The sequence below is a fragment of the Choloepus didactylus genome, chromosome 27 (genome assembly GCF_015220235.1).
Source record: "Choloepus didactylus isolate mChoDid1 chromosome 27, mChoDid1.pri, whole genome shotgun sequence".
NCBI lineage: Eukaryota > Metazoa > Chordata > Mammalia > Pilosa > Megalonychidae > Choloepus > Choloepus didactylus.
The window spans coordinates 3,457,513-3,483,353 of record NC_051333.1 but is presented as its reverse complement, the minus strand read 5'-3'; positions in this window follow the sequence as shown (position 1 = coordinate 3,483,353).

Sequence of the window (25,841 nt, the reverse complement as noted above, 5' to 3'; positions counted from 1 at the left end):
TTAGCAAATGAGTAATTGAAGTACATGCGCTTTTTGATAAGCGTGTTAAGGGAGAAGAGCAAGGGGCTGAGATGGAGGTTTTGGGGAACTCCTCTTTGGAGCAGTGATGTTCAAATTTATGCCTGAAATAAGAAATATTCCGCCATGAGAGGAAGAGCTCCATATTCATCATGTCCAAAGGCCCTGAGAGATAGAGCTTGGGGCACGTCCGTGTAGATGGAGAGCAGTCGCTGTGGCTGGAATGGAGTAAGCATAAAGCTGGGGTTGAAGAGATGAGAGGGCTTAGAGCAGGGTGTCCCAACCTTGGCACTAGTGACATTTTGGAACAGATAATTCTTTGACGTGGGGCACTGTGTTGTGCGTTGTAGGATGTTTGCAGCGTCCCTGGCCACTGCCTACCAGATGCCACTAGCACAACTTCCCCCACCCAGCTGGGACATCTAAAAATGTCTGAAGATGTTGCCAATATCACTAGGTTAAATCATTCAGGGACTTATAGGTCAAGATAAAGATTTTGGCCATTCATGGGTCTTCAGCATGGCTTTCCTCACTATATTTGCATTTGTAGGGAGAACGTGTTGGAGAAGGACCATAATGAAAGCAGGGGGCAGTGTTCCAGTTAAGAGGCCGTGTTAAGAGATGGAGTGACGCAAACAGACTTAGTTGTCAGCTAGGATGAAGAGTCTGCAATACTTGGTGATGGTCTGGATCCTATGGTGATGGAGAAGGAAATGTCAAAAGTGACTTCCAGCTTCCTGGCTGTGCATCCAGGTGAATGGTGATTCCATTCAATTATGTCCATGTCTGCAAGTTGCTCAGGCCTGCTGCGGGCAAAGGGGGATCATTAGCTCCGTTGAATGCTCACATATCTGTGTGTGGTGGGAACTGTGGGGTTTGGGACACCTTTGGGTACCATTGGCTGCCTGCTGGGCGTGTTGACTTAAACATCCCCCCCATCACCTCTCACTTCTTCATAGTCCGTGACATTCCATTCCCTCTCCTAGTCCCAGTTCTTGCAGTGACGTCATTAGTCTTCCAGTTTTCTCTTTCCTTAAGCCCTAGCATCAAGGTTGATGATAAGTCCTCTCCTCTTGGAAACCTGATTCTCCTCACCCTTATGCTGGGTGGGGTCCCCCTCTGGCTTCTCTGCAGCACTTGACACCTGCACTTGATAACCACCATGTCCTCATCATCTGCTCACTCCTGGACTCCCTAAAAGAGGAGTGCTGGGGCACTCTGAACCTCTCCTTTGTAGTACATGCTGCAATTTCAGTTTCACATTTATCTTTGTTACGCTATGACATGTGCATGTGCTCCCATGAGTACAGAAACTCCACTGGAGCAGAGACTGTGCCAGGTTTTTGCCAATGGTATATGTCCATCTCTTTAGACAATGCCTGGCACATAGTGAAAATACACTAGGTGAATGTTAGACAAACGGACAGCAAGACCTGTTGCCCACCACACTGGGTGTCATTCACCTCTGGATCCCCCGCATCAACTGATATGGGCTGGTGTGTTATCCACGTGGGTTACTTGAGGCTTGTCCTGCAGCCCTCATCCTAATTTACAATGTCCTAGGAAGGTGTCTGCTCATGATTTTGGGTGAGCAGGTGGGTTTTTGCCAGAAGGACCTCTTGTAAAATGAGCCACTCAGGACTCTCAGGAATTGTGCTCATTTGACATTTGGCAAACACTTATTGAGTATCTTCCATGGCTCAGGCATTGCTCAAAACACTAAGGAGTTGTAGAAACAAAGTCCCCCACCTATGGGGCTTACACCACGGTGAGAGAGAGAGTGCACGCGTTTTCTGTGGCTGCCTAGCAAAGTACCACACATTTAGCAATTTTTATAGCACACACTTCTACTCTCCCACAGTTTCAGGCCCAGCTTAGCTGGATTCTCTGCTCAGCATCTCACAAGCGGCACCCAAGGCCACTTACTTCATCGAGCCGGCGGGTAGACTCTTGCCTCCAGAAGGATACGGGCTTTTGCCTGATTAAATGAGCCCACCCAGGAGAGTCTCCCTGCTGATCAAGTCAAATTACACAGACTTGGGACCTTAATTAAATCTCTAAATATTCCTCCACCTTCACCAGGTTCTACTGGTTATCCAAAGGCCAGGTTCCATCCACACTCACGGGTGGGGATTGCACGAGGGGTGGACACCAGGGGCAGGAACAGTCCGTCTCCCTGGCCGGTCCACCAGGACAGCAGAAATGTCACATGGAGTGGGCTGGCAACACCAGCCCCTGCAGGGTCCATGGCCTGGAGGACGCCGGTGCCATCTCCTGGAATGAGCAGACCCGGGGCAGATGCCACCACCCTTGAAGACGTGCTCACCACGTCTCAGGTCTCCTCTGGTGATGACACTGGAGATTTTAGAAACAAATGTCTCCTGTCCTCCTTTTTATTGTTTTTCTTAAAGCAGCTTTATTGAGATATAATTCACACACCACAAATTTCAGGCATTTTAGCCTCCTTCTGTCATAAACATAACATCAAGAGCTTGCTGTGCTTTAGGCACTGTGCTTTGCGCTTTTCAGGCATCATCTCATTTAATCGTCGACTACCCTGAGGGGTGGGTGCTGCTCTAGTCCCATTTTCAGATGAGAAATCTGGAGTTAAGAAGAAAGTATATTTTTCTAGTTAGATTCAGAGTCCACTTGAAGTCTAGTTGGATTGATAGTTGAGTGAATCATTTTCCTCTAACCATAGCACATATTCACGTGGATTTAGGCAAAGTCTCTCCCTTGTTTGATTTAACTATGCCTTGAATTCCCATTTCTCCTCTTCACCCCCAAGGAACAACTAATTCAACATGAATTAGTTTATAGCTGAAAATATTACCTTGTATATTGCAAACTGTGTATTGCATTGTAAATTTCCTTTTCACACTGGGCTGTTACGGTCCATCCCTGTTTCTATAGAACATTTATTTGCTCCCACCTCATTCATCCTCCCACTTTCCTAGTAATGGACAACCAGAATTATATCCAAATGCCACAACCATGAACAATGTTGAGCTAGTGATGTTCTACAATCCTCCTTAAGGACCTATGTCAGAATTTCTTTAGAATATGTACCCAACAGTGGGATTGCCAGGCCTTCAGTTATGTGTGTCTTTGATTTCCTCACCACCAAGTCATGCTCCGAAATCACTGTACCCACTTCCTCCTCCAGAGCAGTGAGAGTGTCCCCGCATCTCCACACACGCCCCAAATCCTGGAGCCACCCAGACTTCTAATCTTCACCAGCATCTCTTGGCGTCTTGGTAATTGGCAATCCTCTGTTTCCTAATGAAGACGAGCATCCCATCCCATGCCCTCCTAAACTTGGATTTTGCTGTCTGTAAACTGATTGCTGTGTCCTTCTGACTTACAGAACCATTAATGAGATGTGTATGCAATCATGCAGCTGGTGGGTGCAGAGTCAGGATTTGGAAGCTGTCCACTCCAGAGCCTGAACTCTTACCTAAAAGTCCATTCCACCAGGTTCCATCTTCTCCTCTCTCCTTGTCCTGTTCACACTTCTCTCTGCCCTGGGTCAACAAGGAGCCTCTCTCTAGCACAAAAATTGAGGGTGGTGGTGGTGGTGGTGTGTGTGTGCATGAGAGAGAGAGAGAGAGAGATTGATTGCGATTCCAAACCCTGACAGAGTAAGACATGGGAAGAACTGAGAAGATAACACCTTTACGTTCCCTCAGGAGAACTCAGCCAAGGGCTGACTCCACATATAGTTACCTCTTAAATCATTAGTCTGTAAAATATTTACTGATCACGTACTATGTATCATGCAATGTGCTAGGAACAGGGGATACTGGGAATAAGAGACAGAAACCACCTTCCCTCTTTGGGCTTGCCTTATAGAAGTGGAGGAAGACAGTGAATAGAGCATAGTCAAATACAGAGGCTGCTAAACCATGCTTTTCCCTAATGTTTTTATTAGAGCAGTTGTAGGTTTACACAAAGATCATGCAGAAAGTACAGAATTCCCATATACCACTCACACACACACTTTTCCCTATTTTTAACATTTTGCATTAGCATGGTAACTTTGTTACAATCAATGAGACAATAGTATTATAATTATACTATTAACTGTAGTCATAATTTAAATTAGTGTTCACTCTGTGTTGTTCAGTTCTATGATTTGTCTTTATAATGTTTATTCTGGTAACATATAAACAACCAAAATGTCCCATAATTTTATCCACTCTCAATTATACAACTCAGTGGCATGAATCACATTGGCCCTGCTGGGCCTCCGTCACCACCATCCATCACCAAAACTCTTGCACCGCCCCACCCAGATGCTAAATCTCAGCAGCACCAGGGAGGAAGGTAAAGCGAGCAAGGAGGATAAGGAGCGTTGGAGACTGAAGTTTTGAGTTGGGCAGTTGATGAGAGCCTTGTGGAGAGATTGCTTCAATTAAAGCAGAGGGTTGAGGCGGGAGCCCCTTGAATTTTTGGAGGGGAGGAGAGTTTTCCAGGCACAGGAATGAGGAGGTACGAAAAATCCTCAGGACACAAGCATGTGCAATGTGTTTGGAAAACTTCAAGGAGGTGAGGGGGGCCGAAGTCAACTAAGATGGGGAGAGATTTGTGGGAGCTGTAGCCGTGGGATGTAGAGGCTGCAGGGAATTGCTATAAGTTTGCATTTTACTCAGCATGAGTCGGGAATCATATATAGTGGTGAGCAAAACGGTCGTGTGAGGTAACAAACAGCTGGATTTTTCCAAAATTGTATTTTTTTATTTAACTTTTTATTTTTAAATACTTTCAAACTTACAGGACAGTTACACAAATAATACACACCCCATACAGAGAATCCAACATTTCTCTATATCGCCAGCCAACATTGTATTTTGAAATTATCCAAACATACAGCAAAGTTGAGAGAATTCTACACTGAACTCCCATTTATATATCACTTAGTTTCCACCATTAACAATTTTTTTTGTTTCATTGTGGTAAAGTATATATAACATAAAATTTTCCAACTTATCCATTTTAAGTGCACAATTCAGTGGCAATAATTACATTCACAATATTGTGCAACCATCACCACAATCTATTTCCAAAACTATTTCATCACCCCAAACTAAAACTCTGAACCCATTAAGCAATAACTCCCCACTCCCCTTCCCGCCAGCTCCTGGTGATCTCTAGTCTACTTTCTGTCTCTACGAATTTAACACTTGCTGTTCTTGATTTATCAATTATCTACCCAACTATCCATCTATTCAGAGCCCTACCTATCAATACATCTTATTTTCTTAATTAAGGTTACAGATAAATTAGAGAGCTCCCAGTTAAATTTGGATTTCAGATACATAACAATTTTTAATATAAATATGTCCCAAATATTGCATTAGACATCGTTACACCAAAAAAAAAAAAAAAAAAACTACTGTATTTGTTTTATTCTAAATCTGGCAACCTTATCTCCAAAGCATTTCAATGTAAATTGCAGATATCAGTATACTTCCCCATCAGTACTTTGGAGTGCCTAGATCTCACTATTTTTTTTTTTCCCTTTTAAGGTGAAATTTACATACAGTGAAATGCACAAATCTTAAGTGTATATTCACTGAGACCTGACAAATGATAGATTTGGGAACCACGTTTGGCAGAATCACGGCCCCCAACGACATCCACGTCCATGCCCAGGAATCTGTAGCCACGTCTGCTGCGTGACACTGCGGTGAGGCGGGATCGGGGCGGCAGGTGGAGTCAGGGTCGCCGGTCAGCTGCCCTGGGGACGCGCGAGGACCCTGCTCACCCAGGTGGGCCCAGCTGAGTGAATCCCAGGGGTCCTTACACGCGGAAGGAGGCAGACAACAGAGAACCGTGAGGAAGACTCGGCAGCAGAGGAAGAGCGGCTGTGAAGACGGAGACCGAGTCCAGAGTCAGGGAACACAGGTGGTCCTGAGAATCGAGAAAGAAAAAGCAGCAGCTTCTCCTCCAGGGCCTCCAGGAAGGCGCACAGCTGCCAGCACCCCGAGTGCAGCCCCCAGAGACGCAGGACAGGCCTCCGACCCCAGAACCCTAAGCTAGTTACTGTGTGTTGATGTGTTACAGCAGCCACAGGAAACCCAGACAGCAACCCAGAGGCCCGCCAAGACCAGGACATCACCTGCACCCGCAGGAAGCTGGTGGGTTCAGTCTTGAAATAGGGAGTTTGTCAGTAAACAAACAGTGGGGAGGGGATTCCAGGTGAGGGCTCTCTAGGAAAGGAGACCTGGAGGTGGAGGAAACCCAGTTGTTTTCAGGTTCATGAATTGCCCTTTTCTCTTTTATTTTATATTATGAATAAGTAAAACAGTTACGGAACAAATTTCAAAGGATGCTATGGTTCTGTAGCTACTTGTTAAATTGTACTTTGAAAGTTATCACCTTTTTGTATATATGCTATATTTCACAATAAGGAAATAACTGAAACTGTAGAACTGTAGCTCATAACATTCTTTGAAATTTGCTAACTTCTTGTTAAATTGCACTTGGAAAGTTATCACTTCTATGTATATTTGTTACATTCCACAATTTAAAAAATATTAAATTTTAAAAATACAGTTATGGTATTCAAAACCACACTGTATATAAACTTACATCCAGTGAGGCTTGTTTCTCTTATGACTTTCTGCTCTACCGTACCCTGACTTCTTAGCAGGTGGTCATTTTACCACTTCCTCATGAATCCTTAAATGACTTCTTTATGACACGTTCGCTTTGGATCATTTTCCTCAACCATGAAAGGTAAAAATTAACAGTCTAGTAGATGATTACATTCATACCTCATTTTATCGCACTTTGCAAATACTGCATTTTTTACAAATTGACAATTTGTGGCAACCCCACATCAAGCAACTCCATCAGCACCATTTTCCAACAGCATGCACTCTCTTCGTGTCTCTGTGTCACATTTTAATTAAGGTATGTACACTGTTTTTTTTTTAAACACAGTGCTATTGCACACTTAATAGACTACAATATACTGTAAACATAACTTTTATATGCACTGGGAAACCAAGAAATTCATGAGAGTTGCTTTATTGAGATATGTGCTTTACTGGTGTCTGGAATTAAACTCGTAATATCTCCCAGGTATGCCTGTGCAATCAAACTGAAAACAAATGCAAATCATTGAAGTGGCTTTACCCTTCCCCATCCACAATTACAAGCTTCTTCCAAGCAGTGACCGTAGAAAAATATCACAGTTTGTCTCATGTTCACTTTTCTATGGATTTACATAAAAACATCAGCATCTTCTGGATTGACCGTGGTCAAGTTGCCATCACAACCACTTACCTTCTAAAGCTGGGAGTGATATTTTCAAGAACTTCTTTCCCTGTTTGGTTCAAGATTGGAGATTGCTCATGAAAGGAATTCATGTAAAAGTTAGAAAAGAGAAGTGAAGTGGGAGTCCTGGCTTTGTCAGGGCCAAATTTCCACCTGCCTCTGTCAAATTTCCCAGCTGCCTCTCAGATCTCACCGTGGGCTCCTGGGAGAGGGCATCGAATTCCTGAATTTCCCCACAAGGCTTCACCTGCTCCAGAGTTCAGGCTGAAGATGCTGGTGGCGATTTCTCCAATACTCAGGCTGAATCTTCCAGACCTTCACTTTTCCAGTTCCTTCCACACTAATGGGAGGTCTAATTCCTACAATACTCCCTAATTCCTGTCATCCCTGCAGTGGCTCCCAGCCAAATCCAGAAGGATCCATGAGCAAAGGGGAAAATGAGTTCAGTTGTGTTTACTCTTTTGTGAGTATTCATAGGGAAGCCGTTAGTGCGACCTCTTAATAAATGTTTGCAGTTGTACCTGCCAGAGTTTTTCACTGCAAATGTCAGAATCAATTCTTCCTAGAGCAATTAGGAAAAAATAAATCTCCAAAGGCTAAGAGATAAACTTCATTTTCATTTAGAAGGTAGGAAGTCTCAAGAGAATGCCACTCACATCCTAACAAGGAGAACAAGCCAGAGTCCAGAAAATCTTATATTTTGGGCCCTTCAGAGAGCTGAGGTGGCACCACAACCTAACAAGCTCAAATCCAAAGGGTGGCAAGCCCCTCTGAGGTGACAGAGAACCCAACAAGGTATTTTCTTTGCTGAAATGGTGGAACAGAAGAGAGAGGAGTGGGAACCATACACACAAGTGGGAAACAGTTGGATTTCAACAAATGCTCAAAAACTAAGTGCACTAGTTTCCTATAGCCTCTGTAACAAATTATACAAATGTAATGGCTTTTAGAAACATCACAAAGTTATTATCTTACACTTCTGGAGGTCAGAAGCCTAAAATAAGCACTGAGAGTGCCTTCTGGAGGCTTGATGGCTTTTTCCAGATTTTAGAGGCCACCTGCCTCCCCTGGCTCGTCGCCCCTTTCTCCATCTAAAAGCCAGCAGCGTGGATACCTCTCTCCCTCTCTCCCTCCCTCCTGCTCCCCCTTATAAAGCCCCTTGTGATGCCATTGGGCCACTCAGACATTCCAGGATCCTCTCTCCATCTCAGGGCCTTAAGTTCATCTGCAAAGTCCCTTTTGCTGTATAAGGGAACATATTCACAAGTCCTGGGGATCAGGCTGGGGGCATCCCCGGAGTGCGTTATTTCCCGCCTACCCCACTGGGGGTGCGCTGCTGCCACAGTGAATGGCCCTTGGCAGACCCAGCACCTCCATCCCTCCTCCAGGGGCCTCGCCGTGTGCTCCTGAGCCATGGCGGGGAGGGGGCTGCCGGGGCGGGCGGCTGGACAGGAGCCCGGGGTGGGGGGGCTGCAGAAGGCACAGGACCACCGGGAGCGTCTCCCGCTCACACGGGGCTCTGCGTGAGCACCGGGCAGAGAGCGTCTGGCCCCGGGAAGGGACGGAGAGCTGAGCGCGACCCCGGGGGGCAGGCGCACGGGGCTGCCTGGATCCGAAGCAGCGCGGGAGGGGCGGAAAGCCCACCCCGCAGGCCCCGCAGGCCCCGGGCTCCTGAGGGGGAGGGAAAGGACCCGCCGGGACGCGGGGAGAGAGCGGCCTCCGGAGGACGTGAAAAACTCACCCCGCGCCCCCGGGTGCAGCTGAACCCTGCAGAGATATACTCTACTAGTTATTTCAATAAAGTTGAGCAATCGTCTCTCTCTATTTTTTTTAATCATTGGGACAACTGATGTATATTAGTTGCCTCATGAGTTTCTAATCTTTAGAAAATAAGGCATATTTGAAAATCCACTCTTCCAGTCTTAAGATTGCAATTTAAAGTATGTAATGAGAGAGTCATTTTAGACTTGTGCCTAGGTTTAAAATTACAAAATAATGGGTATAAGTGTGATTGTGAAAACCTTGCGACTGACCCTCCTTTTATCCAGTGTATGGACAGGTGAGTAAGAAAATAGAGACAAATAAACAAATAAATAAATGGTAGGGGGGGATAAGGGGTATGAGCTGTTTTGGATGATCTTTTTTTTTTGTTTTTTTTTTAAATTCAGTTTTATTGAGATACAGTCACATACCATACGATCATCCATGGTGCACAATCAACTGTTCACAATACCATCATATAACTGTGCATTCATCACCCCAGTCAATTTTTGAACATTTTCCTTACACCAGAAAGAATAAAAATAAGAATAAAAAATAAAAGTAAAAAAGAACACCCAAATCATCCCCCCTATCCCACCGTATTTTTCATTTGGTTTTCATCCCCATTTTCTACTCATCCATCCATACACTGGATAAAGGGAGTGAGAGCCACAGGGTTTTCACAATCACACTGTCACCCCTTGTAAGCTACATGGTTATATAATCGTCTTCAAATCACGGCTACTGGGTTGCAGTTTGATAGTCTCAGGTATTTACTTCTAGCTATTCCAATATACTAAAACCTAAAAATGTATTTCTATATAGTACACAAGAAAGCCCTCCAGTACATTCTTTTTAACATTAAAATTAAACAACTCTGAGCCCCCATCCCAGGAGCATGTCTCTTTTTCCCTCCCCCAAATTCCTCTTTGTAATAAATCCTTGAACCCCAGAGGGAAGACTTAGGCTAGGACTCAAGGATGATCTTTTTATTTTTTTTTTTTTTTTGAGTAATGAAAATGTTCAAAAACTGATTGTGGTGATGAACGCACAACTATATGATGATATCATGAGCCATTGATTGTATACTTTAGATGGTTCTCTGATATGTGAATATATCTCAACAAAATTGCATTTAAAAAATATGTCTACATTTGTAATCAGTATAGGGACATTTAAAAGAGGCAGAATGCTTGGTTGACAGTTCTGATGAAAATTAACTTTCTTTTTCCTCAAACACATAATTTTTGAAATATCTCTTTAATTAATAGACTTTAGTTTTTAGAACAGTTTTAGGTTTACAGGAAAATCATGGAGGGAGGACAGAAAATTCACATACAACCCACCTTCAACACGCAGTCTCCCCTATTAACATCTTGCATTGGTGTGGTACGTTTGTTACAATTAATGAACCAATATTGAGACACTATTTTTAATTAAAGTCTGTGGTTTAAGGTTCGCTTTGTGATGTACAGTCCTATGGGATTTGACAAACACATAATGTCACCTACCACTATTACACTATCATACAGAATGGTATTGCCACCCTGAAATCCCCTCTGTTTCACTAATCACCCCGCCCTCCACCTCCCCTGGTAACCTCTGAACTTTTTATGTCTATATAGTTGTTTGTTTGTTCTGAAGTTTTCCCTTTTTCCTCTTTGTTTTTTAGAGCAGTTTTACTGAGATAAATTCACTTATCATTCAATCCATCTAAAGTGTACAATCACTGTCTTCTAGTAAATTCACAGAGCTGTGCATTCAATACCACAATCAATTCTAGACCATTCTCACCCTTAAGAGGGTTCATGATTTTATACAGTCCCTTGTTTCATCCCCTGGCTTTCCTTCTAGTGACATTCACGACCCCAAACTTTCCCTTTCAGCCACAATCACACCCACCTATATCACTGTTAATTAGACTCAATATAATCTGCTCCCGTCACCTCCATCCATTTCCAAACATTTACAATCAACCTTATTACATATTCTGCACAAATTAAGCATCAGCTCCCCATTCTCTGCCCTCCTTCTATCTTCTATTGACCTGTGTTCTAGATATTAACACCATGAGTTTGCTAGTGATATTTAGTTCATATTAGTGAGGTCATACAATATTTGTCCTTTTGGTTCTGACTTATTTCACTCAACATAATGTTCTCAAAGTCCACCCATGTAGTCACATGCGTCATGACTTCACTTCGTCTTACAGCTGCGTAATACACCATCATATGTATATGCCACATTTGTTTATCCGTTCCTCAGCTGATGGACACCTGGGTGGTTAACATCTTTTGGGAATTGTTAATAATGCTGCTATGAACATCAGTGTGCAAAAGTCTGTTCACATCCCTGCTTTCAGTTCTTCTAAGTATATTCCTAGTAGTGGGGTTGCCAGACCATATGACAGTTCTATACTTAGCTTCCGGAGGAAACGCCAAACTATTTTCCACAGGGGCTGCGCCATTCTACATTCCCACCAGCAGTGAATAAGTGTTCCTAATTCTCCACATCCTCTCCAACACTTGCAGTTTTCTGTTTTTTTAATAGGGGCCATTCTAGTAGGTGTTAAATGATATGTCATTGAAGTTTTGATTTGCATTTCCCTAATAGCTAGTGATGTTGAACTTCTTTTCATGTGCTTGTTAGCAATTTGTAAATCCTCTTTGGAAAAATGTCTAATCATGTCTGTTGCCCATTTTTTAATTGGGTTTGTATTTTTCTTGTTGAGTTGTAGGATCTCTTTATGCAAACTGGATATTAAACCCTTATCAGATATGTGGTTTCCAAGTATTTTCTCCCATTGAGTAGGCTGCATTTTTACCCTCTTGACAGAGTCCTTTGAAGCCCAAAAGTGTTCAGTTTTGAGGAGGTCCCATTTATCTATTTTTTTTCTTTTGTTGCTTGTGCTTTGGGTGTAAGGTCAAAGAAACAACCTCCTACCACAAGATCTTGAAAACACTTCTATATATTTTCTACTAGGAGTTTTATGGTTCTGGGTTTTATATTTAAATCTTTGATCCATTTTGAGTTAAATTTTGTATATAGTGTAAGATACGGGTCCTCTTTCATTCTTTTGTACATGGATGGCCAGGTCTCCCAGCACCATTTGTTGAAGAGACTGCTCTGTCCCAGTTGGGTGGCCTTGGCAACCTTGCCAAAAACCAATTGACCAACCTATATAGTACAGTGACAGCAATAAAAACAATTGTTAAGGAAAAAAGTCAATTGACGAAAGATCTGAGAGTCTATTTTTGAACTCTCAATTCGATTCCATTGGTCAATATGTCTATCCTAATGCCAATACCATGCTGTTTTTATCACTGTAACTTTGTAATATGCTTTAAAGTCAGGATGTGAGAGTCCTCCAACTTCATTTTTCTTTTGAATGATGTTCTGGCTATTCAGGGCCCCTTACTCTTCCAAATAAATTTGGTAATCGGATTTTCCAATTCTGCAAAGTAGGTTGTTAGAATTTTGTTTGGAACTGTATTGAATCTGTAAATAAATTTGGGTAGAACTGACAGCTTCACAATATTTAGTCTTCCAATCCATGAACTCAGAATGTCCTTCCATTTATTTAGGTCTTCTCTGATTTCTTTTAGCAATGCTTTGCAGTTTTCTGAATACAGGTCCTTTACAACATTAGTTTTGTACTAGGTATTTGATTCTTTTAGTTGCTATTCTAGACGGAATTTTTTTTCCTGATTTCCTCCTCAGATGGCTCATTACTAGTGTATGGAAACATAAGTGATTCTTTTTGCTTGTTGATCTTGTTTCCCACCATTTTGCTGAACTTGTTTATTAGGTCTAGTTGCTTAGTTGTATATTTTTTGGTGCTTTCTAGGTATAGGATCATGTCATCTACAAATAGAGAAAGTTTTACTTCTTCCATTCCCATTTGGATGTCTTTTATTTATTTTTCTTGCCTAATTGCTCTAGCTAGAACTTCTAGTATAATGTTCAATAACAGTGATGACAGTGGGCAACCTTGTCTTGTTCCCAATCTCAAAGGGATATCTTCACTCTTTCACTATTGAGTATGATGTTAGCTGTGGGTTTTTCTTTATCATGTTGAGAAAGTTTCCTTCTATACCTATCTTTCAAAGTGTTTTTATCAAGAGGAGATGCTGGATTTCATCAAAGTCTTTTTCTGAATCAATAATGTGATTATTGATTTTTCCCTTTCAATTTGTTAATGTGATGTATTACATTAACTGTTTTCTTCTGTTGAACCACCCTTGCATACAATCAAAGTGTGTGAAACCCACTTGATCATGGTGTATAATTCTTTTAATGTGCAGTTGGATTCGATTTGCAAGTATTTTTGTTGAGGATCTTTGCATCTATTCATTACAGAGTTTGGTCTGTGATTTTCCTTTCTTGTAGAATCTACATCTGGTTTTGGTATTAGGTTGATGTTGGCTTCATAGAATGGGTTAGGTAGCTTTCCCTCTTCTTCAATTTTCTGGAAGAGTTGAGCAGGATCTGTATTAATTCTTCCTAGAATGATTGGTAGAATTCACCTGTGAAACCATCTAGTCCTGGGCTTTCATTTTAGGGGAGGTTTTTGCGACTGTTTTAATCTCTTTACTTGTGATTAGTTTGTTGAGATCTTCTATTTCTTCTAGAGTCAGTGTGGGTTGTTCATTTATTTCTAGAAAATTGTCCATTTCATTTAAGTTGTGTAGTTTGTTGGCATATATTTATTCATAGTATCCACTTATGATCTTTTTTATTTCTGTGGGGTCAGCAGTAATATCCCCCTTCTCATGTCTGACTGTATTTATTTGAATCTTCTCTTTTTTTTTGTTAGTCTACCTAAGGGCTTGTCAATTTTGTTAATCTCAAAGAAACAACTTTTGTTTTTGTTGATTCTCTCTATTGTTTTTTGTTGTTCTCTATTTTATTTATTTCTGCTGTAATCTTAGTTATTTCTTTCTCTCTGCTTGCTTTGGGATTAGTTTGCTGTTCTTTTTTTAGTTCCTCCAGGTGTATAGTTAGGTCTTTGATAATAGCTCTTTCTTCCTTTTTAATGTAGTCATTTAGGGCTATAAGTTTCCCTCTCAACATTGCCTTTTTGCATCCCATAAGTTTTGATATACTGTGTTCTCATTTTCATTCATCTCAAGATATTTACTGATGTTTCTTGCAAATTTTCTTTGACTCACTGATTGTTTAAGAGTGCGTTGTTTAACCTCCATAAATTTGTGCATTTTCTAGTCCTCCAGCTATTGTTGATTTCCAAATTCATTCCATTATGATCAGAGAAAATGCTTTGTATAATTTCAATCTTTTAAAATTTATTATTATGTTCCCCAGCATATGATCTTTCCTGGAGAATAATCCATGTGCACCTAAGAAGAATGTGTATCCTGCTGTTTTGGGTGCATTGTTCTGTATATATCTTTAGGTCTAGTTCATTTATCAAATTATTCAAGTTCTCTATTTCTTTACTGATCCTTTGTCTAGGTGTTCTATCTATCTATGTGAGTTGTGTGTTGAAGTCTCCAACCATTATTGTAGATATGTGTTTTCTCCCTTCAATTTTGATAGTGCTTACCTCATATATTTTGGGACACCTTGGGTAGATGCATAGATATTTATGATTGTTATTTCTTCTTGATGTATCGCCCTTTTATTAATATATGATGCCCTTCTTTGTCTCTTATAACAGCTTTGCATCTAAAGTCTATTCTGACTTGTATTAGTATAGCTACCCCAGATTTTTTATGAAGATGGTTTGCATGGAATATCTTTTTCCAGCCTTTCACTTTCAAGCTATTTGTATCTTTGGATCTGAGGTGAATCTTAGAGACACCAAATAGATGGATCATATTTGTTATCCATTCTGCCATTCTGTGTCTTTAGATTGGGGAGCTTAATCCGTTAACATTCAATGCTGTTACTGTAATGGCAGCACTTTCTTCAACCATTTTATCCTTTGACTTTTATATATCTTGTTTTTGTCTCTCTTTATGCCCTTTTAGTTACTTTACCTATACCCTTCATTTCTACACTCCCCTCCAAGCCTCTCTCTCCTGTCCTTTCCTTTCAGCTGCAGGACTCCCTTCAGTATTTCTTGCAGGGCAGGTCTCTTGTTAATGAATTCTATCCATTTCTGCTTACCTGTGAATATCTTAAACTTCCCATCATTTTTGAAGGACAGTTTTACCAGACAGAAAATTCTCGGCTGACAACTTTTCACTTTCAATATCTTTAATATATCACACCACTGCATTCTTGCCCCCATGGTTTCTGATGAGAAATTGGTGCTTAGTCTTATTGAGCATCCCTTGCTTGTAATGCATCTCTTTTCTCTTGCTGCTTCAGAATTCTCTCCTCTTTGTCATTTGACTTTCTGAGTAGTATGTGTCTTGGAGTGGGTCTATCCAGATTTATTCAGTTTGGAGTACGTTGCACTTCTTGGACTTGGATACCAATGCTTTTCATACGAGTTGGGAAGTTCCTGGCCATTATTTCCTCAACAATTCCTTCTGCCCCTTTTCCTGTCTCTTCTCCTTCTGAGACACCCATAAAGTGAATGTTTGGTGCTTCATGTTGTCAATCAGTTCCCTGAGATCCTGCTCAATATTTTCCATTCTTTTCTCTATCTGTTCTTTTCTCTTTTCAAATTTGGATGCTCTGTATTCTGGATGATTATTTCTTCTCTCTCTTTACATCTGCTGTTGTGTGCTTCTAGTGTATTTTTAATTTCATCTATTGTGCCTTTCATTCCCATAAGCTCTGTTATTTTTCTTTGCAAGCTTTCAAATTCTTCTTTATGCTCCTCCAGTGTCTTTTTTTTTTTAATCTTCATTTTATTGAGATATATTCACATACCACGCAGCCACACAAAATAAATTGTACTTTCAATTGTTTACAGTACCATTACATAGTGGTACATTCATCACCCAAATCAATCCCTGACACCTTCATTAGCACACACACAAAAATAACAAGAATAACAATTAGAGTGAAAAAGAGCAATCGAAGTAAAAAAGAACACTGGGTACCTTTGTCTGTTTGTTTCCTTCCCACATTTTTCCACTCATCCATCCACAAACTAAACAAAGTGGAGTGTGGTCCCCACGGCCCTCCCAATCCCACCGTCACCCCTCACAAGCCACATCTCTATACAACTGTCTTCGAGATTCATGGGTTCTGGGTTGTAGTTTCATAGTTTCAGGTATCCACCACCAGCTACCCCAATTCTTTAGAACCTAAAAAGGGTTGTCTAAAGTGTGCATAAGAGTGCCCACCAGAGTGACCTCTCAGCTCCTTTTGTTGTCTAAAGTGTGCATAAGAGTGCCCACCAGAGTGACCTCTCGGCTCCTTTTGGAATCTCTCCGCCACCGAAGCTTACTTCATTTCCTTTCACATCCCCCTTTTGGTCAAGAAGATGTTCTCCGTCCCACGATGCCGGGTCTACATTCCTCCCCGGGAGTCATATTCCACGCTGCCAGGGAGATTCACTCCCCTGGGTGTCTGATCCCACGTAGGGGGGAGGGCAGTGATTTCAGCTTTCAAGTTGGCTCAGCTAGAGAGACAGGGCCACATCTGAGCAACAAAGAGGCACTCGGGAGGAGGCTCTTAGGCACAACCATAGGGAGGCCTAGCCTCTCCTTTTCAGCAACCGTCTTCCCAAGTGTAAAACCTGTGGTAGAGGGCTCAACCCATCAAACCACCAGTCCCCTATGTCTGTGGTCATGTTAGCAACCATGGAGGTGGGGTAGGCGAATACCCCTGCATTCTCCACAGGCTCCTCAAGGGGGCACTACATCTTTTTTTTTTTCCTTGTTTTTCTTTTTTTTTTTTTTTTTAACTTTCCCTTCTTTTTTCAATCAACTGTATGAAAAAAAAGTTAAAAAGAAAACAAACATACAATAAAAGAACATTTCAAAGAGACCATAACAAGGGAGTAAGAAAAAGACAACTAACCTAAGATAACTGCTTAACTTCCAACATGTTCCTACTTTACCCCAAGAAAGTTACCTAATATAGCAACATCTCTGTGAACTTGCTCCTACTATATCCATCAGAAATTAACAGACCATAGTCATTCCTGGGCATCCCCAGAACGTTAAATAGCTTATCTGTTCTTCTTGGATTATTGTTCCCCCTTCCTTAATTGCTCTCTACTGCTAGTTCCCCTACATTCTACATTATAAACCATTTGTTTTACATTTTTCAAAGTTCACATTAGTGGTAGCATATAATATTTCTCTTTTTGTGCCTGGCTTATTTCGCTCAGCATTATGTCTTCAAGGTTCATCCATGTTGTCATATGTTTCACAAGATCGTTCCTTCTTACTGCCACGTAGTATTCCATCGTGTGTATATACCACATTTTATTTATCCACTCATCTGTTGAAGGACATTTGGGTTGTTTCCATCTCTTGGCAATTGTGAATAATGCTGCTATGAACATTGGCGTGCAGATATCTGTTCGTGTCACTGCTTTCCGATCTTCCGGGTATATACCGAGAAGTGCAATCGCTGGATCGAATGGTAACTCTGTATCTAGTTTTCTAAGGAACTGCCAGACTGACTTCCAGAGTGGCTGAACCATTATACAGTCCCACCAACAATGAATAAGAGTTCCAATTTCTCCACATCCCCTCCAGCATTTGTAGTTTCCTGTTTGTTTAATGGCAGCCATTCTAACTGGTGTTAGATGGTATCTCATTGTGGTTTTAATTTGCATCTCTCTAATAGCTAGTGAAGCTGAACATTTTTTCATGTGTTTCTTGGCCATTTGTATTTCCTCTTCAGAGAACTGTCTTTTCATATCTTTTGCCCATTTTATAATTGGGCCGACTGTACTATTGTCATTGAGTTGTAGGATTTCTTTATATATGCAAGATATCAGTCTTTTGTCAGATACATGGTTTCCAAAAATTTTTTTCCCATTGAGTTGGCTGCCTCTTTACCTTTTTGAGAAATTCCTTTGAGGTGCAGAAACTTCTAAGCTTGAGGAGTTCCCATTTATTTATTTTCTCTTTTGTTGCTTGTGCTTTGGGTTGTAAAGTCTAGGAAGTGGCTGCCTAATACAAGGTCTTGAAGATGTTTCCTACATTATCTTCTAGAAGTTTTATGGTACTTTCTTTTATATTGAGATCTTTGGTCCATTTTGAGTTAATTTTTGTGTAGGGGGTGAGGTAGGGGTCCTCTTTCATTCTTTTAGATATGGATATCCAACTCTCCCAGCCCCATTTGTTGAAAAGACCATTATGGCTCAGTTCAGTGACTTTGGGGGTCTTATCAAAGATCAGTCGGCCATAGATCTGAGGGTCTATCTCTGAATTCTCTATTCCATTCCATTGATCTATATGTCTATCTTTGTGCCAGTACCATGCTGTTTTGGCAACTGTGGCTTTATAATAAGCTTCAAAGTCAGGGAGTGTAAGTCCTCCCACTTTGTTTTTCTTTTTTAGAGTGTCTTTAGCAATTCGAGGCATCTTCCCTTTCCAAATAAATTTGATAACTAACTTTTCCAAGTCTGCAAAGTAGGTTGTTGGAATTTTTATTGGGATTGCATTGAATCTGTAGATGAGTTTGGGTAGAACTGACATCTTAATGACATTTAGTCTTCCTATCCATGAACATGGAATATTTTTCCATTTTTTAAGGTCCCCTTCTATTCCTTTTAATAGAGTTGTGTAGTTTTCTTTGTATAGGTCTTTTACATCTTTGTTTAAGTTGATTCCTAGGTTCTTGATTTTTTTAGTTGCTATTGAAAATAGTATCTTTTTCTTGAGTGTCTCTTCAGTTTGTTCATTTCTAGCATATAGAAACATTACTGACTTATGTGCATTAACCTTGTATCCCGCTACTTTGCTAAATTTGTTTATTAGCTCTAGTAGCTGTATCGTCGATTTCTCAGGGTTTTCCAGATATAAGATCATATCATCTGCAAACAATGACAGTTTTACTTCTTCTTTTCCAATTTGGATGCCTTTTATTTCTTTGTCTTGCCGGATTGCCCTGGCTAGCACTTCCAGCACAATGTTGAATAACAGTGGTGACAGTGGGCATCCTTGTCTTGTTCCTGATCTTAGAGGGAAGGCTTTCAGTCTCTCACCATTGAGTACTATGCTGGCTGTGGGTTTTTCATATATGCTCTTTATCATGTTGAGGAAGTTTCCTTCAATTCCTACCTTTTGAAGTGTTTTTATCAAAAACGGATGTTGGATTTTGTCAAATGCTTTTTCAGCATCTATTGAGATGATCAATTGATTTTTCCCTTTTGACTTGTTAATGTGTTGTAATACATTGATTGATTTTCTTATGTTGAACCATCCTTGCATGCCTGGAATAAACCCCACTTGGTCATGGTGTATGATTTTTTTAATGTGTCTTTGGATTCGATTTGCAAGTATTTTGTTGAGGATTTTTGCATCTATATTCATTAAGGAGATTGGCCGGTAGTTTTCCTTTTTTGTAGCATCTTTGCCTGGTTTTGGTATTAGTTTGATGTTAGCTTCATAAAATGAGTTAGGTAGTGCTCCATTTTCTTCAATGTTTTGAAAGAGTTTGAGTAAGATTGGTGTCAGTTCTTTCTGGAAAGTTTGGTAGAATTCCCCTGTGAAGCCATCTGGCCCTGGGCATTTATTTGTGGGAAGATTTTTGATGACTGATTGGATCTCTTTGCTTGTGATGGGTTGGTTGAGGTCTTCTATTTCTTCTCTGGTCAGTCTAGGTTGTTCATATGTTTCCAGGAAATTGTCCATTTCCTCTACATTATCCAGTTTGTTGCCATACAGTTGTTCATAGTATCCTCTTATAATTTTTTTAATTTCTTCAGGATCTGCAGTTATGTCACCTTTTTCATTCATTATTTTGTTTATGTGGGTCTTCTCTCTTTTTGATTTTGTCAGTCTAGCTAGGGGCTTGTCAATCTTGTTGATCTTCTCAAAGAACCAACTTTTGGTGATATTTATCCTCTCTATTGTTTTTTTGTTCTCTATGTCATTTATTTCTGCTTTAATCCTTGTGATTTCTTTTCTTCTACTTGGTTTAGGATTGGTTTGCTGTTCATTTTCTAGCTTCTTCAGTTGATCCATTAGTTCTTTGATTTTGGCTCTTTCTTCCTTTTTAATATATGCGTTTAGTGCTATAAATTTCCCCCTTAGCACTGCTTTTGCTGCATCCCATAGGTTTTGGTATGTTGTGTTCTCATTTTCATTCGTCTCTATATATTTAGCAATTTCTCTTGCTATTTCTTCTTTAACCCACTGATTGTTTAGGAGTGTGTTGTTTAACCTCCAGGTATTTGTGAATTTTCTAAGTCTCTGATGGTTATTGACTTCTAATTGTATTCCATTGTGGTCAGAGAATGTGCTTTGAATAATTTCAATCTTTTTAAATTTATTGAGGCTTGTTTTATGTCCCAGCATATGATCTATTCTGGAGAAAGTTCCATGAGCACTAGAAAAGTATGTGTATCCTGGTGATTTGGGATGTAATGTCCTGTATATGTCTGTTAAATCTAATTCATTTATCAGATTGTTTAGGTTTTCAATTTCCTTATTGGTCTTCTGTCTGGTTGATCTATCTATAGGAGAGAGTGATGTGTTGAAGTCTCCCACAATTATTGTGGAAACATCAATTGCTTCCTTTAGTTTTTCCAGTGTTTCTCTCATGTATTTTGTGGCACCTTGGTTGGGTGCATAGACATTTACGATTGTTATTTCTTCTTGCTGAATTGCCCCTTTTATTAGTACGTAGTGGCCTTCTTTGTCTCTCAAAACATCCCTGCATTTGAAGTCTATTTTATCTGAGATTAATATTGCTACACCTGCTTTCTTTTGGCTGTAGCTTGCATGAAATATTTTTTTCCATCCTTTCACTTTCAGTTTCTTTGTGTCCCTGTGTCTAAGATGAGTCTCTTGTATGCAACATATTGATGGTTCATTTTTTTTGATCCATTCTGCGAATCTATATCTTTTAATTGGGGAGTTTAATCCATTTACATTCAACGTTATAACCGTGAAGGCATTTCTTGAATCAGCCATCTTTTCCTTTGGTTTATGTTTGTCATATTTTTCCCCTCTCTCTATTAATATCCTTTATTGTATCCATACCGAATCTCTTTAGTACTGAACCTTTCTCCAAGTCTCTCTGTCCTTTCTTTGTTTCTCTGTCTGTAGGGCCCCCTTTAGTATCTCCAGTAGGGCAGGTCTCTTGTTAGCAAATTCTCTCAGCATTTGTTTGTCTGTGAAAAATTTAAGCTCTCCCTCAAATTTGAAGGAGAGCTTTGCTGGATAAAGTATTCTTGGCTGGAAATTTTTCTCACTCAGAATTTTAAATATATCGTGCCACTGCCTTCTCGCCTCCATGATGGCTGCTGAGTAGTCACTACTTAGTCTTATGCTGTTTCCTTTGTATGTGGTGAATTGCTTTTCTCTTGCTGCTTTCAGAATTTGCTCCTTCTCTTCTGTGTTTGACAGTGTGATCAGTATATGTCTCGGAGTGGGTTTATTTGGATTTATTCTATTTGGGGTTCGCTGAGCATTTATGATTTGTGTATTTATGTTGTTTAGAAGATTTGGGAAGTTTTCCCCAACAATTTCTTTGAATACTCTTCCTAGACCTTTACCCTTTTCTTCCCCTTCTGGGACACCAATGAGTCTTATATTTGGACGTTTCGTATTATCTATCATATCCCTGAGGTCCATTTCGATTTTTTCAATTTTTTTCCCCATTCTTTCTTTTATGCTTTCATTTTCCATTCTGTCATCTTCCAGGTCACTGATTCGTTGTTCAACTTCCTCTAGTCTTGTACTATGAGTGTCCAGAATCTTTTTAATTTGGTCAACAGTTTCTTTAATTTCCATAAGATCATCCATTTTTTTATTTAGTCTTGCAATGTCTTCTTTATGCTCTTCTAGGGTCTTCTTGATTTCCTTTGTCTCCCGTACTATGGTCTCATTGTTCATCTTTAGTTCTTTGAGTAGCTGCTCTAGGTGCTGTGTCTCTTCTGGTCTTTTGATTTGGGTGCTTGGGCTTGGGTTATCCATATCGTCTGGATTTTTCATATGCTTTATAATTTTCTGTTGTTTTTGGCCTCGTGGCATTTGCTGAACTTGATAGGGTTCTTTTAGGATTTGTAGACCAATTGAAGTCCTTATCTCTAATTTATCAGATCTACAGCTTCGTGGAGTACACTTTCTCTAACTAACCAGCAGGTGGCGTCCACGAGCCACCTGTTCTCCACAAGCCAGTTCTCCCCTGCTTAGCCTTTTTGGTGAGTGGGGGAGTGAGTCTTGTGGGGTCCAATTGGTGTACCAAGCTTGCGTGTGTAGTTGGTGTTGCCTGCCCTGTATATGGGGCGTGTTTCTGGGCAGTCAGGGAGGGGGGGGGTGGCTCTAACAATCCAATCTCCCTGGTGATCCTAGAGTTTTAAAGCTGCTGCAATAGTCTAATCCTTCAGTTCAGTCCTGCCACAGTTTGTCTCTGCCACTGACCCACAAGTCCTTGGTATTGGCGTATGGCTCCTGAGACTTGCAAGTGGGCCCCTCTTCCAGGCCGTGCACCCCGGGTCCTCTGTTGAGGGATGACTGTGCTATGTCACAGGTGAGTGCCGTCCCCCCAGGGCAGTTCTGAGCTGCTGGGCTGTGTAGGGAGGCTCCCAGTCTGCTGAAATGATGGCTGAATGGGGCTTTGTTAATTCACACTGCTCCACCTTCCCAGCTCTGGGACATTCAGCTGAGGTTGCAGGGAAGGCTAATGTCCACGCCCAGTTTTGTGGTGTGTGCCTGTTATTTGAAGCACTTCCGTCACACTGGGTTGTCTGGGGCAGCTCTGGGTTATGGGGCTGGTGATGGGCAGGAGTGTTTCCTGTCCACCAGGATGATGGCTGTGAGCAGATACCCCCCTTTTCTTGGGAAGTTGTGGTGTTTAGTGAATTTTCTCAGCCACTGGATTATTGCGTTTTGTCTCAGAGCTCTCCTAGTTCCGCTCTTGACTTGACCTGCCCAAATTGCAAGTCTTTGAAGCTTTCTGTATTGGGCTTCTTAGAGTAATTGTTTTAGAAAAAGAAAAAAGGATTAAAAAAAAAAAAAAAAAAAAGGGCCCTCCTCAGAGATCTAATGGGTTATTGAAATGCTAAGAGACAAAGCAACCAGGGCCATTAAGGAAAGGTCCACAGGGCAGAGAGATCAGCTTTTCTTCGGGATTTGCATATGCGCCTCAGGGCCTGAGCTCGGGCCTGAGCTCTGCCCTTCCCCTTTCTATGTTCACCAGAACTCCAAAAATCCTCTGCTTTTATTTTGGAGTTTTTTGTGTTGTTTTTTTCTATGCCTGTCTTCTCTCTGCTGGGCTGGCTGCTCTCAGATTCTCTGGTGTCTGGTCTCCATCTATCTATGGTTGGAGTTTGGATCAGCAGAATGAGTTTCCGATAAGGGCTGCCACTGCAGTTCTCCCTTCTCCTTCCCGGAGCTGACAGCCCCTCCTCCCACGGGACTGAGCCTGGCAGAGAGGGGCGCGGGTCCCCTGGCCGCAAAAACTTACAGATTTCGCTGATCTCAGCAGTTCCACGTTTTCATGAGTGTTGTATGAAGTATGCCCAAAGTCAGATTGCTCTGTGGTGTCCAGTCCACACAGTTCCTGGCTTTCTACCTACTTCCCTGGAGGAGTAACTAAAACATACAGCTCACCAGTCTGCCATCTTCCAGTGTCTTCTTAATATCCTTTATCTCTTTAGCATATTCTTGACTTGGTTTAGGAAAATTGGTTGAACACCTTTGATTAGTTATTCCAGATTCTGTATCTCCTCCAGCTTTTTTGTTTTCTCCTTTGACTGGGCCATATCTTCCTGTTTCTTGGAATAGCTTTTTATTTTTTTGCTGATGTCTGTGTATAGGATTATCTTAGTGAGTTTACCCTGATGGTTGGATTCTCTCTCTTGTCAAAGCTTTGTTGTTGATTGGGTTTGTGTTAATGATTTTCTTTTGATACTTGTCTCATCAGTATTACCCAACCAGGGCTGAGCCAGAAACCCATGAACGGAGCACACACCAGCACCACAGGGCCCCAGGGAGAAGGTCAGGTAAAGATGCCAAAAAGCCTTTAATTCCACTCCCCAAGGGTGTGCTTTCGTGGCCTGCCCAGCATATGGCCCTCCTCGCCCAAAAGTCTTTTACGTGTCTTCCCAGAATTGCACTTTCCTAGGCTGCCACCAGATGGCCACTCTTTGGCAACTTGTTCCCCTCAGCCCTCAGAAGACAGGCTGTTTTCAGTTGTCAGCACCAGACAATGGTGGAGCTTCATGGGCTGGAGCAGGTTGATGCCACCTGTGTTCCCCGTAATCCAAATTCACCAGCCAAAAGCTGGCACAGTGCTGGACCATGTCCCTGCCCTGTTCTTGGGGGAGTGGACCTCCACTGCCCTTTCAGTCCAGAGCTGCCCACAGCTTTCCACCCCAAGAGTGGGGGATGGGTGCCAGGGGCCATTCACACCCTCTCACCACAGCTTCTTTGTCTCTTCATCCAACAATCAGGGTAAACTCACCAAGATAATCCTTACCTGGGTGTTCCAGTGCACTCTCCCCAGTCTCCAGAACCCAGATCCATTGTTACAGATGGTTTCTGCCTGTGTATTGAAGTCTCCAACTATTATTGTAGGTATGTGTACTTCTCCCTTCAGTTTTGATAGTGCTTGCCTCATATATTTTGGGACACCTTGGATAGGTGCATAGATATTTATGATTGTTATTTCTTCTCTGGGAGGGAAATGAGCCCAGCTTCTCCCAGTCAGCCATCTTGGATCCTTTCCTCCCCTTTATATTTTCAACATTCATTCTTACCTTAGGCAGTATACAGAGTAGGAAGTTGCCCGAGGATTTATCTCCTTTAAGCCTCTTACATCACGTCCTCATTTACTAATAAGTCAGAGAAGTTGATGAGTCACATGTGCCATGCCACTGGAGTGTAACAGGCAATATTTGAACTGGGACCCACTCTCTTACCCTCCCACCTATTCTGAAGCTTGGAGATCACTCAGTCAAATGGGAAGTGTATATTCAACTTTTTAAGAAACCACCAAATGGTCTTCCAATGTGGCTCTACCATTTTGCATTCCAATCAACAATGTATGAGAAATCTAGATTGTCCACAGTTCACCAGCATTTGGTATTATCAGCAATTTTTTTATTTGAATCATTCAAATAGGTATGTAGTGTATCTCCTAGTGGTTTTAATTTGTATTTCCCTAATGGCCAGTGATGTGGAACATCTTTTCAAGAGCTGGTTTCCTGTCTATATATCCTCTTTGGTGAAATGTCTACGCAAGTATTTTTTTTTACAATTCAGTGATTTTTAGTATGTTCACAGAGTTGTTGAAAATAGACAATTTTCATCACCCCCAAAAAAGCCCCATACCTTTTAGGAGTCCCCCAACTTCCTTTCCCCACCCCGGTCAGCTACAAATCTTTGTGTCTCCATGAATTTACCTATTCTGGACATTTCATATCAATGGAATCAAACAGTATGTGGTGGTTTGTGACTGTCTTCTTTCACTTGGCTTAATGTTGTCAAGATTCATCCATGTCATGCATGTATCAGTGCTTCATCCATCTATGTTTTCTAATAATATTCCATTATATGGATATGTTTTATTTTATTTATGCATTCTCAGTTGATGGACATGTGAGTTTTTCTACTTTTTGACTATTATGAATAATGCTGCTATGAACATTCATGTACAAGTCTTTCTGTGCATGTGTTTTCATTTCTCTTGGATATATACCTAAGAGCAGAATTTCTGGGTCATATGGT